Source organism: Rhipicephalus sanguineus, chromosome 3 (genome assembly GCF_013339695.2).
Source record: "Rhipicephalus sanguineus isolate Rsan-2018 chromosome 3, BIME_Rsan_1.4, whole genome shotgun sequence".
In the NCBI taxonomy this organism is placed as follows: domain Eukaryota; kingdom Metazoa; phylum Arthropoda; class Arachnida; order Ixodida; family Ixodidae; genus Rhipicephalus; species Rhipicephalus sanguineus.
The window spans coordinates 99,203,638-99,219,154 of record NC_051178.1 but is presented as its reverse complement, the minus strand read 5'-3'; positions in this window follow the sequence as shown (position 1 = coordinate 99,219,154).

The window sequence follows — 15,517 nt, the reverse complement described above, 5'->3', positions numbered from 1 at the left end:
TATAGGCACACAGGCCTCTATAGCATTCTGCCTTCATTGGAACGCGGCCGCTGCTACCTTCGGTTCACCAGTCAAGCACCATAACCACTAGACCAACGCGGTGGGTAACCCCTGATAGTTACAACAATGAAGCCTTTAAAACCACGGAGAATTCCGTGCTTATGAGAAATGACGTAAAATGGCTCGTTGGGACGCTCTTTAGAAAAACGGAGCATTTGGTATGACAACCGCCTACCGATGCGGTTAAAAGCCCCCCTGCACCACAAGCTGACTAAGCGCCAGGAAGTTGTCTGACGCCCACTGCAAACACATTCACTCCCGCGCCCATACATTTATGCACGTATATATCACTACACGATTGATCATTACTGCTCACATTGTGGGTAAATAGCCATACCTCATCAGATTATCTGGCACGGCAGGGAAGACCCCCCTCTGTCGATCTCCTGCCCGCTCTCTCGCGCGAGGGGTGGGAGGTGGTTTTGACCTACGCCAGCCTGTCAGTTCAGCTCCAGGCCATACAGAGGGCACAGGAGGTGGCCACCAGGTTCAGCGTGGCGGATGACCTACCTCCATAAAATCTGACGACAATAACGTTGTGCTCTCTTTCTCTATCGGATTCCTTTGCTAACATGTTTAAGATGGCTCCTAATAATTTACGCTATTGTAATGCAAATTCAATTTCGTTATTTTACACCCGCCACGGTGACCTAGTGTTTACGGTATTGGACTGCTGACACGTGCCGTTGTGGCCGTCGGAATCTATGGGTTCCGAGGCGGCGTAAGAAAGACGACCGAACACATTGGAGACCAGGAAGGGACTACCAGACCCTTTTCTTTATTCTTCGAATCTCCCGAGCGCGCGCGAGCTCGGCGTTGATCTTCTTCGTTTTCTTCGCGCGAAAGCGCGAGACCCAAACCGAGCGTCGTCTGCTATCGCTCGTGACATGCCCGGGTTTTGAAAGTAGTCGTCCCGACGTAATACATCACGTAACACTAAAACAGAATATTGGTGAAACTTGACTAAACTAACATAAACAGTCCGGTTTATAACTATTTACAAAAGTCAGTCAAAGTCTTTCCACTTTCACGCACTCAAAAGTATACACAAACACTAATGATTATTTGCACTTCACGGCCCACATGTGCGCTCTAGTCCGAAGCATGAGGTTGCTCCATGTGAGCAATGGGGCTCAGATAGGGTTTCAGTTTTTCTACGTGCACTATGTCACTTCCCATGTTGTCTGCGAGTTCGACCTCGTAGTTCACGGGAGACAGTCTGTTCAGTATCTTGTGAGGACCAGTGTACGATGTTGTGGATTTCACACCGGATGATGGAACCTTGAGGAGCACCAGTTGCCCTCTTTCAGACACAACGTCCTTGTGGTGCTTGTCGAAGCGCTCCTTCTGTTTTTCTTGAGCCAGTCGGATGTGCGCGGCCGCGAGCTCCCTGGCTTTTTGCAGTCGTTCGCGCACTACCGCGAAATAGCCAGATTCTTCTTTGAGCTCTTCAAGCTCTCGGCGGCTGTATACAACATCTAACGGCAGTACCGGATCCCTACCGTACACCAAGAAGAATGGAGTTTGGCGAACCGTGTCTTGGTACCCCGTGTTGTAACAGAATACAACATATGGGAGAACATCGGCCCACTTTTCTCCCCCGGCGGTAGTCAAGGCAATCATCTGTTTGATTGTCTTATTGGCCCTTTCGCACAAGCCATTTGCTGCGGGGTGATATGCGGTGGTAGCAGCATGTCTGATGCCCCGATGCTTGAAGTAGGCTTCAGTAGAGCGCGCCATCATTTGAGTACCGCGGTCTGTGATAATCGTGGCTGGGCATCCGTGCTTCAAGATGATCCGTCGCTCAACAAACTTCTGGACGGTTGCAGCTTCTATGTTCCTCAGTGGTTTTGCCTCAACGAACTTTGTGAGGTAATCAATGGCTACGATGATGTACTTGTAACCCCTTGAAGTCTTGAAGGGTCCTATTATGTCCATCCCAACTGTGTGGAAGGGGCTGTGCACTTCTATTGGCTGTAGTAGACCGTAAGGCACCGATGTCGACATCTTCATCCTCTGACAAAGGTCACAGTGACGCACGTACCGTCTGACATCCGCATAGAGCTTCGGCCAGTAATACTTGCACCTTAAGGCATCGAATGTTCGCCTGATGCCCATGTGGCCACCGTATCGGCCTTCATGCATTTCCCGAAGTGCCTCAGCTTGCCGCTGGGAAGGAAGGCAGAGGAGGAATCGATTGCTGACCGGGCCTTGGTCTCTTTTATACAACACTTCATTGTGCGTAACGAACTTCTTCTGGGCCCGTTTCTGTTGTTTCTTTGTGCCCAGCGCACCCCTAAGTATATCCAAAACTTTAGCGCAAAATGCGTCCTGACGCTGTTCCTCACCCAAGTTGTCACAGGATCGCAGTGAGGGATATGACACTGCAAGAATTTGGTCTGTGTCAGCAGCAATAGGAGGGTTCCTGGAAAGACAATCCGGTGCGCTGTGCAGGATTCACACTTATAGATGACGTCAAAATCAAACTCCTGCAAAACCAGCGACCAACGAAGAAGACGTTGGTTTCCTTCCTTGTAGCGTAAAACTTAGCAAAGCGCGTGGTGGTCGCTGACAACTTGAAATTTTGGGCCTATCAGGTATGGTCGCAGCTCTTCTAATGCCCATTTAACTGCGAGAGCTTCCAGTTCCGTCGAACAATAATTCAGCTCTGCGCCTTTGGGCGATCTACTCAAGTATAGTACAGGACGGTAGCGGCGCTCTTCATCCTCTTGCAGCAGCAAACCTCCCAAGCCGAGCCGAGAGGCGTCTGTGTGCACTTGGACACTAAATTCCGGCTTCTCAGAAAACAGCTTGAGGACAGGTGGCTGACACAAAGTGCGCTTTAATGTCTCGAAGGCAACTCGCTGATCCTCTTCCCAAGAATAAGTAGAATTCTTCTTTAGGAGTGATCGAAGAGGTGCGGCGATAACGCTGTAATTCGGGATGAACTTGCTGAAGTACGACGTAAGCCCGATGAATGACTGTAGTTCCTGGACGTTTCGAGGAGGCCGGAACATCTGAACAGCTGCCAGTTTCGATGGGTCAGGAGATACACCATCTTTTGTAACAACGTGCCCAAGATAATTGATGGCAGTACAAAAGAAGAAACACTTCTGTGGCTTGAACTTTAAGGCTGCTTTTTCGAACCTTGTAAAGATGTTTTCAAGGTGCGAAACGTGTTCTTCAAATGTCCGACTGAAAATCACACAGTCATCCATATAGACAAGGGCATTGTCGTATTTAATACCGTCAATGATTGTATCCACGGCTCGCTGACAAGTAAATGGGGCACCTTTAAGGTCAAATGGCATCCGAAGGAATTCGTAAAGACCCCACGGCGTAACGAATGCAGTCTTCTGTATGTTATCTGGATGCATGGCGATCTGATAAAATCCAGACACCAAGTCCATAACAGAGAAGTACTTGCTTCCGGTGAGTGCCTGCAGCGCATCTTCAATCCTTGGAAAGGGGTAAACGATGTCCTCAGTGACTGCGTTGAGACGTCGATAATCGACGCACATGCGCGTCGTCCCGTCTTTCTTTGCTACAAGGACCAGTGGTGACGCCCAAGGACTCCGAGAAGGTCGTACTATATTGGCATCAATGAGGTCCTTGATCATACTCTTGACGAGATCACGCTGTGCTGGTGACAATCTGCGAGGACGTTGCGATATTGGCTTTGCGTTTCCAGTTGGAATGCAATGTCGTTCAATTGTGCAGGAGCCTACATCCGTACTTGATTGCGCAAAGCAAGCAGAATGTTGCGCCAACAAGTCCTTGACGACCTGCAGCTCACTGGAAGAAAACGTTGTTCCGATGTTAAAGCTAACATCGCCGATTGAGATTGAACGATGCTGCGGGTCGACGACTGTATGAGCTGATGATGCATCAAGGTCTTTAGGAGAAGGCAGGCATGAAACTTGGAGGATCTGTTGGCAGTCGTCTGCAGAGAGCTCAATATCCTCAATTCCGCTTGCTTCTTCTATGAGGCCAATTGTCATCTGACGTGGAAGCACGACGGCTTGAGATGAACAGTTCGTCATCAAGACCTTGACTGAATTTTCTGATGCTTCTGCAACCATGGGCTCCACAATTACTGAACAGCGGTCGTACAAGAGCTTTGTCCCTGTGATGACCATTACATGATCCTTGTCTTCAGCTGTACGATGCCAGGTCACGGGAACGAACTTCCGAGATAAAGCTGGCAGTGCTTGCTCCCTAACCAGGTAGACCTTGCGTAGCCTTCGAGGAACAGACACAGCGAAGCTCTCCGAGCCCCAGTCGATGACGGCTCTTGAGGCCCGTAAGAAGTCGTCGCATAGAAGGACTCCTTCGTGAGGTAACCGGGGAACAACGACAATGTCATGCTGTAGTGTTTGGTCATCCACTGTTACCGTAGCCCTGACTTGACCCAAATTTTGTAGCTGATGGCCGCTAGCTCCTACCAAACGTAGGGACGAAGGCCTTATGCTGAGTTTGAGTTTGTCAACTAGTGGTGCCGTAATCAAACTTTTGACAGCTCCAGAGTCCAAGATGCCTTTAAGTGTTTGTCCGTTGATGGTGACAGGAACGGAAAAAGTACCCGCTTCTGAGGCACACGACACCTGCTCAATTACTGGCGACTGCTCGCGGGTATTGGCGTCACCAGCTGTCCGTTTCCCCGCTGTATTGGACTGGAAGATTCAAATTCTTCCTGCCACTTCAAAAATTCTGCAGTTAGCGGTAGACGGCACTGCGTGACAAAATGACCACTTCTGGAGCAGTTCAAGCACAGTTTACGAATTCTCGGGGCGTTTCCTTGGGATCTTTCAAAAACACGCGTCCCGGAATGCGTCGAATGCCGCAACGGAGACGGCTTCCCATTTGTGTCATCTTTTTTAGGCGCATTTCTTTGTGCTGCTTGATCATCTGAGGAACCGCTCGACTCTATACTATCCATGCGCTGACGATTGCGCAGAAGCTTTCGAGGCGAACGCTTCGAGTCAACGCGGCGTTGGGCGGACTGCGTTCCGGACGAACGCTCGCATTCTTGCGCAACCACAGTCTGAACACTTTCCTCAGAATTTCTGATCTGGTCAAAGCGCAGAAAGGAACTTATCATATCGTCTAGCTGCCTAAAAGTTTTGTCGAAGAAATGTTTCTTTGCTTTAGGTGATAACGTAGCCATGATGGCTTGACACTTCTCTTGTTGTATTACAGGATAATTGCATTGCTCCATGAGGTCCAACTTGCGGTATGCAAAGTCTGTACAGGACTCTCCGGCGCGTTGCGTTGCTCCGAACATTCGCTGCTTAGCCGTTACATCGCAGTCCATGTTATAACGTCGGCGGAACGCTGCTTTCATATCCGCCCAAGTAGTGATATCAGCCACCTTTGTGTGGTGACGCATCCATGTAGTCTTTAGCTGGGAGCCTCGAAATAATGAACGGTATGGCGACCTCGTCAGGAACGCTGAAGGTTCTGAACCAATAGTCGACTTGGTGAAACCAGGCGTTAAGATCTTTCCCGAGATGCGGTAAGGAACTCGCCGCGAAACTTGAAAGTCGGTCGCGAGCGTCTTCACCGTTAGACATGCATATGGGATTATCGCTTCTGGCTTTGCTGTGTTGATTCCGCGAGCGGCGCTGAAAATTAATCGACGCATTGCTCTCCTCTGCACTCGTGCATGATGCGGCGTCAGAATCCTCATGCGTTCTCGACTCCAAGCGCTCGATGCGTTCTACAAGTGGAGCGAGTAAGTTGCAAAAGAAGTCGTGACTTGCCTGCAGCTGCGGGTCAAGAGGTGGCTGTGGTGCGTCGTCGGCTTTAGCGGCGTCGCGGTCCTTCGAAATCATGGTTTTCAGTCCCTACAATTCGCGCCGGAGCTGATCCACCTCGGTCTTCAGGGCATCGGCTTCGGACACAGCTGACCTGTAGGCTTCCACCCGGGCGGCGTCATCCAGCTGTTCGAACACGTCGATGGAACACGGGGCGGTCGCCATCTTGGGTTCAGGGAGCCGACGTTGTCCTGAAGTCAGTGGTTCAGCCAACGGAGGGCGTAGAGAGCGACGTCCCCACATAGAAAATATGAACGTCTTCTTAGCTCACCCCGAGCCGTTGGGCGCCAAATGTGACGTGCCGTTGTGGCCGTCGGAATCTATGGGTTCCGAGGCGGCGTAAGAAAGACGACCGAACACATTGGAGACCAGGAAGGGACTACCAGACCCTTTTCTTTATTCTTCGAATCTCCCGAGCGCGCGCGAGCTCGGCGTTGATCTTCTTCGTTTTCTTCGCGCGAAAGCGCGAGACCCAAACCGAACGTCGTCTGCTATCGCTCGTGACAAAGATGGCTCCTAATAATTTACGCTATTGTAATGCAAATTCAATTTCGTTATTTTACACCCGCCACGGTGACCTAGTGTTTACGGTATTGGACTGCTGACACGCAGGTCGTGGGATCGAATCCCGGCCACAGTGGCCGCATTTCCGATGGAAGCGAAAATGCTTGAGGCCCGTGTACTTAGATTTAGGTGCACGTTAAAGAACCCAAGGTGGTTGAAATTTCCGGGATCTTTTACTACGGCGTCTCTCATAATCATATCGTGGTTTTTGGACGTTATACCCACACATTTAGAAAAATCGATTCGCTATTTTACTAAGTAGAACGCCGAATTTTTGCTACTGTTACTGTTACTGTTACTGCTGGCGCATTACTTAATTGTTCTGAAGGTCGCCTTGACATAAAACTAAATTTAAGTGGAATATAGGTATGTAAACAGTAGCAGAAGTTATGCACACAATTAAAAGTAATATTAAAGCTGAGAGCTTACCTTGACAGCACTTTAAAGACATATAGTATCTGGGAGACCGGAAAAAACAATACAGAGACATAAGTAATGTATGCGATGGAAAAGAAAGACAGCTAAGCACTTGTGCTAACAATGAAATTATGACTTTAAAAACCCTTTGAATACAAGAAGAATCGACGTGCGCCATGATAGCTTCAGTTAGGTGAATGTTTGTTCTGTTCGACTGAGCATCTCTGCCGGGGTCGCTATAGCTGTTGGAATCTTATTTGCATATAGGTTAATCACACTGCATGCAAGTAAATCTTTCGACCACGATATCCTTCAAATCGCTGATGTGTGAAAGCCACGAGACGCAAAGCCGAACAAACGCTGCTGCAAAGAGCCCAGGTCCCAGGTGAAACTTGCACGATGCACATCGAAGCAATATTGAAGCTATGCAAGACCGTCAACCCCTGCATGTCTGAAGATGACAAAGTCGGCCACCTGTTAAAAAGAATCGCAGAGGACGTTTATCAATTCCTCATCGGCAAAGACAGCATTGCTACAGCAGCCGACGTCATATGGCACTATCGTATAATACATTTGAAACACTGAAGATGCGGCGTATCGCTCCTAAATTCGGCAGAGTACCGAATGTGACCACGGTAGCGAGTATTGACGACTACGCGCCTTTTGATCTTGCGTCTACAATACACGAGATCATACGTGAAGAACTCAGTCAACACGCTCGCGCGAGGCCTTCTGAATCTGCGCCTATGTCGGTTTCCGCTCAGCAGCATCTTTCCATTATTGCAGCAGGCGTCGAGGAGCACAACTACTGTTCTGGCGCGCCAGTGAGGCCGCAGGCCAATCACTACCAAGACTGAAGGTACGAGCGCCGCTTCAGTTATCCGCGTCAGCCGGCCGCCAGCTATCAGGCCCAGAACGAATAGGCACTTGTGCCATCGCGTCGTGGCGATGCTTTCCAGCAGTATAATGTATATCGCCAACACGCTGTGTGCTACAACTGTGATGCAGCATGACACATGGCTCGATTCTGTCGTTGGCGGAGAGAGACGACATCGCAATACGAACCAGCGTCAGCATTTCGTCGTGGCGGCCGCGCTTACAACGACCCCAGGTAAGACTATCCGACGAGCACCTCACGGCAGGAGAACCGGCGTGGTAGCACCCAGCTCCTGATTGTAGCTTCACACTTCCACGGTCCACCTGCCCGACCGCTTCGCTCGCCTTCACCTCGACGGCGGCTGGCGTCACCGCCGCCACCGGAAAACTAGCCGGCGCGACCGATGGAAGTGAGGTCGCACAAAAGGATTCGACTCATATGCCTCCGCCAGTTGCCTTGTTTAGGAACAGGATACACGATTTGATAAATGGAATATGTGCAACGGCTTTAGTGGACACCGGTGCGACGATTTCAGTCATGGGTGTTTCCTTCAAAGATCGCATTGGCAGCAATGTTATCTTTCTCTGCCAGGAATCTACTACGTTTCGTGGCGTCGGCGGTGACTTACTTCAACATTTAGGAGTCTGTGCCGTGAACGTGCTGTTGGCAGGAACGGTGTTCCCAACTGAGTTTTTGGTTCTGAAGCGGTGTACGCACGATGTTATTCTCGGAATTGACTTCCTGCAAATGTGTGACGCTTTCACCGACTGTGGTACCGGTGAGACTTCTGTTAGCGCTGACGTTGTTCCAGATTTCTTTTGACGAGCCGACGCCTGCGGAAGACACACTGATTCCAAGGAGCTGACAGTACCACCATGGTCCATGAGGTCAGTTGCCATATCTTCTTCAGTTGCGGCCGTAACAACATTTGATTCCGTCGTTCAAGCTCTCACGACTACGTGTGCAAAGACATAATAGTACCTCGTTGTGTTGTATCGATTATTGTATCCTCCTCAAATACTTCTTTCTCCGTGGTAGTAGGTGCGAGTATGAATGTTAGTGAGCACCCATGGGAGTAAGCAGACGTGAATGAACGTGAGTACAAATGGCTGTGAGTAATTCATTCACTGCACAACTGCATGCAAATTACCTAAAGAGATGGGCTTCCTTTCTGCTCTTTATAATATATCTTGAAGCAAACGTATAGGCGCTGCAGGAAACCTTCTGCAATCATTGAATCAAAGCAGCTTGGTCATGGCCTAGTTATTATTAGAGGATGGCCCTAATTACACAGTGCTAGTTGTGTAGCCAACGAGCTGGGCGGCACGACAGCTATTGCTCGACTTAACTACTTTTTCGTCTTTGCAATGCAGATTTTCATCATGGTGAACTCACCATTGCTGTTCAACGACAAAATTGCTGCCCTCGGTCGAATGAATGCAACTATTGTCCTTCCCAGGGTTGCCGTTAGCGGCTACATTGACCTCAGTAAAGTAAAAAGTTGGGCGAGTTGGTATTTCTTCATGATTATGATTGCAGGAGGTGCGATGAAGGTAGCTGCAAGCCTGCATTTGAGCAGACAACGGTAATATACAGGCACAGGGGCTCCGCGGAGAGGGAGATTATAGAAGCCCTCTTTATCCAGAGGGAGGGGCCGGATTGCATCAGTCACCCCTCTATCAGTCTGCAGGAAGGGGAGATAGCCTATCTACAGCCTTACTTCACGTAGGCATGCTGATAGAGTTAATATACTGACTCTAGAGGAAAAGCTGGTCCGCGAGACCGCTAACCACAAGAATGCTTACATCTTGGAACGTTGTCATTCTTCGCATCACATATGAATCCTAAAGAAGCATTTGCACAATTAAAAATCGGCAGATCCCACTCACTGTGGGAATCGATGTAATGCGAAGCAGTCAGCAAAGAGCTGCATACATCGCCTGGTTTGTCTTTGAGCCAAATGAAATCATTTATGCCATGGAATCTAGTCCACCATATATCGCATGTTGGCCATGCACGCATGCATGCACAATCTAGTATACACCATGCCAATGAAACGCATATTCTGGTATATACAATGCATGACCTGTCGTTTATGTTCATCACGCACTCGTGTCACGCCATACCAATTTTGGTATATATCCAGTTAACAAAATGGCGGGAAGCGCACCATGACAGTGGCATGTAAATCATACCGTACATGACATGCATAACGTGATTCGCATGTTAAGACCTCTCAGTTATGTTCGTCATACAGTCACATCACGCAATACCAATTTCGGTGTATATCGAACGAGCGAAATGGCCGGGAGTGCACCATGAGTATAGCATGTAAATCATGCCATACATGACATGCATGTCATGGTTTTTCATGTTACCACCTGTCACTAATGTTCATCATACAGTCACATCACGCAATACCAGTTTTGGTGTGTATCATGCTGGCGAAACGGCCGCGAATGCACCATGGGCGTGGCATGTAAATGATGACATACATGACATGCATGTCATAGTTTCATGTTACCACGTTATTCATGCTCTTCCTACAGTCACATCGCGCAATACCAATTTTGGTGCATATCAATCTAGCGAAACGGCCGCGAGTGCGCCATGCGCATGGCATGTAAATCATGTCCTACATGTCATGCATATCATGATTTTCATGTTAACACCTTTCATTTACGTTCGCCATACAGTCGCGTCGCGCAATACCAATTTTGGTATATATCAAGCTAGGAAAACTGCCGCGAATATATCATTAGTGTGGCTTGCAAATAATGTCGTACATGACCTGCATGTCATGATTTCCATGTTACCAGCTCTCATTTACGTTCGTCATGCAGTCGCGTCGCGCAATACCAATTTTGGTGCACATCAAGCAAGCGAAACGGCCACGAGTGCGCCATGAGCGTGGCATGTAAATCATGTCGTACATGTCATGCATGTCATCATTTTCATGTTACCATGCCTCATTTACGTTCGTCATACAGTCGCTGCGCGGAATACCAATTTTGGTGTACATCAAGCTAACGAAGCGGCCGCAAATGCATCATGAGCGTGGCATGTAAATCATGACATACATGCCATGCATGTCATGGTTTTCATCTTACCAACTGTTATTCATGTTCTTCATACAGTCATTTCGCGCAATACCAGTTTTGGTGTATATCAATCTACTAAAACGGCCGCTAGCGCACCATGAGCGTGGCATGCAAATCAGGTCGCACATCATGTCTTGATTTCTTGAATCAGGTCGCACATCATGTCTTGTCATGAAAAACCATGCACAAACAGGTGGAAATGTTAACTGTTATCAATAGGGCCAGTTGCACAGACAACGCTACACTACGCACGGCTTCACGCATCAAAACACAGCTGATGTTCCCTGAACATACCTGAACAGCACGTAGCTGGCTTAGGTTGGTAGATTAAAACTGATTGCTACCGTCAAATATAGCGAGCTTCTCAGGGTCTGGCAACGTTCGTTTTGTTCCATCATGGCGCAACCCATGCGGTTATGGGTTTCAGTGCATGGGCCCTAAGGGGAGCTTTTCCTCTAGAGTTAGTATATTAGCTCTATGGGCATGCTGGGTATAATATTTTTGGGTTGACTCGTTGGGTTAGATTTGATTTCACTGCGGCATAAACATGTCTTTCCTGAATAAGAATATTCCAGTTGCTAGTAGCGCGTCGTCCCGTGTACTTCTCTTCGTCGTGTGCCGTTTTCTTGCGCCCCTCAGTCATCATGTACTTTGACCTCGTTTGGCGATGAAGATTTCAGGTCGGCTCCATGGCTTCCTTCCTGCGAGTTTGAACTTCTGTTTCGCCGCATTAAGTGGACGTTTGGTTACTATTTGCAGAAAAAATTTCACTGTTTCTAAGTTTTGTCTTTTGTCTTGTGTCCGACGCGCGCGCGCGTTCTCCCGGCACTTGCAGGCTGGTGCTCACTAAGGCACACCAACGAAATGCGCAGTAAGCCTGCAAAGACGCAGTGGCGAAGTACCGCCCATGTTGTGAAACAGTCGGCTAGCACGCTGCACATGCTGCCCACCATGTACGCTGAGCTTATGCGCAAGTTTCTATTTCTGATAGGCCGTGCGTATTCCCGTGCGAACTTGACAAAAACAGAGATCCGCAATAAAACGAAGCTTCACTGTTCATATTCAACCATATTTCTTTATCTGAAGCTGATTGGTAATAAGGTAACTCAACTATTCAAATTCGGTGTACGGCTTCAAGGAAAAGCTGCGTGATCTTACTTTTTGGCTAGAATGTTTCAAAACGACTTTCTATCTGAGAAGAACTTTATATATCTTGGACAAGCTATATGGAGGTGTCCTGAATTTTTTTAAAATTTATTCATTTATTTGCAACTCATCAGGGATTTCAAGACCAAGCAAAATGAAAAAAAAATATACCATTGTGCTGTTATTTGTTAGGTCTTGCTCGTTCTAAAAAATTGTTTTATTTATTGTTGAATAATAAAAACTCTATACTCACAATCCCGCTTCGGTTCCTCATGGCTACAAATCTGGCAATACGACCTGACTGCATAGGCTACTTTTCGCTAAAGTTCTGGCTCCTTTGAAATACACCCAACGGCAACTTTGATCCTTTCTGAACTGCCCGTGCTACCGGCTGCTATTCGCCGATGTACACTATCTACGATGGACGCTACACATAGGCTATGTAAAATTCAACTTGACCAAACTGATGTACACCCTTGCAATTTTTCAACAGTGTCGCGGCAGCGCTGAGCGTGCGATATGGTAGCGTATTCCAACGATGCGCAAGCGCACAAAGCACACTGAACTGCGAGCGCCGTCTGCTGCGCTGTTTCCTCGAACATGTCTTTAGGTAAACAGCGCAGTACAACGCAGCGCATCGGAGGAATGGTCACAAGTATGCGCATGCGCGCTCTGCGCACCCAAGTGCAAACGAAGACGGCTGCGCTGTCTACTCTCTGCTGCATTATCAGTCCCTTTTGGTTTAGTCTTTTTTTTTATGAATGCAGCGTGAGCGTCGAGGATGCCGAGACACGAGCACCGATGTCGCTTCTTTTTTGGGCATCAGCTTGGCAGACGGCGCTTGCACTACAGCGTGTTTTGTGCGCTTTCGCATCGTTGGCAGATCTCATTACCTTTCAAAGATATTACAAGACGTCGCTGTTTATAATGTCGCTTGTTATGTTGCGTTGTCCGTTCTATTCTCTATATTTAGGGCTCCGTGTTTTCGGAGTTTGAAATTCGGAGGGTGTTTTTCACAGTATATTTTTTGGTGGAAATTCGGCGTTTATTGGAGTTATTTTTTTTGTAAAATTTCGGAGTTTATTTGTGCATTATTTTTAATACTTCAATATCCCAGATGAAATGACATCGGAACACAAAAACATATGAACACACGGCGCGTATTTAAGTTGTCTTTGGTTTGAATGCACAACCACATATACACAAAGGCACAAATACTTGAAAACGAAACACCTACATGTGTGCTTATTGCAACCTTAAAACATGTTGTAATAGACGCAAGCATACGTAACGACGTTCGTATATGCGATGTTGTATAGCGCGCCCCAGTGCCGCAAGGGTACCGTATGTCAAGATATCTTCTTGCGCTCCCGGGGGGCCCTGCATACATAGACCTCACTCGCTCCGTGCGCGACAACATCCTTGTTAAGTGTGCGATGGGCGCGGTCTACGAGATACTGTTGATGTGAAATAAAATTTATAGCGGCCAAACCGGCCAATGTGTCAGTGACCGCTTAGAACATGCACTTTCTATAAAGAAAGGAACAGGGTTATATTGGCCGTTGAAATCGGAGTTTACCGGCGAAGATTCTCGAATTTTTTTGAATTCATCCAAAAACACCGAGCCCCATCTATATATGCCACTCTTCATCTACATGATGAATGCGCTAACCACTGATTAAAGACGTTTCTTATTAGCGGGTATTCTTTCTTGTGTTTCTTGGAGTTTGTTTTGCAGTGTTGTAGTGTTATTTCACTGTATGTGCGTGTGGTTGGTTTTTGTTTTTTTTTTCTTTCTGGTGTTTCTGTTATAACGCTGTGGGACTTGTAATAATTATTACCGGGGCTTTACGTTCCAAAACCGCGATATGATTTAGAAGAATGCCACAACGGAAGGCTGCGTAAATTTTTTTATCATGTGGTGTTCCTCCACGTTTGCCTGAGTCTAAGCACACGCGCCTCAAGCATTTTGCGTCCATCGAAATGCGGCCGTCACGGCCGGGATTCGATCTCGCGACCTTCGGGTCAGCAGTCGAGCACCATAGCAACTTGACCCCCATGGTGGGCATTGTGTGGCATGTACTGTATTTTTAATTATACCGAGTTTGCTGTATATTCTACCCCTTCAACAGCTGAACATCAGCCGGCGTCTTGTTCGCCAAGATCTCCTTTTATGACATCAATAAAAAAAAGACCGTTAATCTTCAATTGCAGCCAATCAGGCACACCAGATAAAGCGAGTGAGTGAGTGAAACAACTTCATTTTAACCGGCGGAATGAGGATTGGACAGCACCAGGAATGGTGGAGAGACCCTGTCTCCCAGCCGCCTCCCGTGCTCGCTGTATAGTTGCCTTGCGTGTCTTATCAGCGGCAATTATGTCGCATAGCAAATATAAATTAGGCTATACTCAAGAAATCCCGCCTAATGAACTAGCATTTTCCAAATGAAAATAATGGTCATTGACCAAGCCAACAAGGTTAGTTCGGTTTAAGAAACTGCACAAGTTCAGAAACGTCAACAAAGGTATCAACAAGTCCCTTTCAGTAACACTCGCAACTGGGGTCAAACACGATAAGCTGACCACAACGGTGGTTGCAGCGGTCAGCTTTGGTCTTCTGTTACGAAACGCGGGCTTCCAAAAGCCTCAAGAAATAAACCCACGCTCAGTGTTTTTTTTTTCTCTGAAGTCAAAAGCCAGCATACTGACGCCATTGCAGACGAGCAGCCGTAAGTATTATCTGACCTTTCCTATTTACCATGTCAACATATCACTATCCACGCGACTGACCAAGCGTTGTCTGTGTTGGTTTATTGCTATTTTTTCGTTCTTCCACAGTAGTACTGATTAAACATAGGGATGTTTTGTAGTGCTTCTCAAAGCCAGATATACCGGTCCTTCACCTTACGCTATAGAAATGCGAATATTGCAAAACCCAACATGCTGCTGTGGGCTCTGTAGATGCGGTAGGTTATGTACGACGCAGGGACATCAGAAACAGGTGCATCAAGTGCCAGGCTTTTCGTTTCGAATGCCTTGTTTATCGGTAGTATTTCGTAAGCGATTTCGTGACCAGTCCCGACGGTTTCTGTAAGATAAATGAGCTGTACGAAACTGTCTGCGTTTTCGTGCCGGCCCATGATCAACATTGAGAAAGCCATGTAAAGAAGAGTTTCAAGCAATGCCGCAATCTCGATGTGTCTTCGTGAGATCCAACAGCCTCTTCGACTCAAGTTTTTTTTTTTTTTTCGTTCAATCGCTGGGAGGTTGCCTGTCTCGAAAGCGCTGTCTAGCAGAGCCTAGCGTTACGAAGTCAGCGCTCCAAATGCTCACATTATATGTGGGTCTGCCATCGTAAAAAAAAGTATGAAAACTAACCGTTTTGATCAAACTCTTTGCAACACCCTGAATCAACTGAAACAAAGTCCCATAGTGTTTTTATCCTCCTCTTCTAGCGAAGCCTATAAGCCGCTATGTTCTTTTTCGTTCAGTTATTTTAGGGTTTCGAGAAAGTTGAACGACACGACAACCTCGCC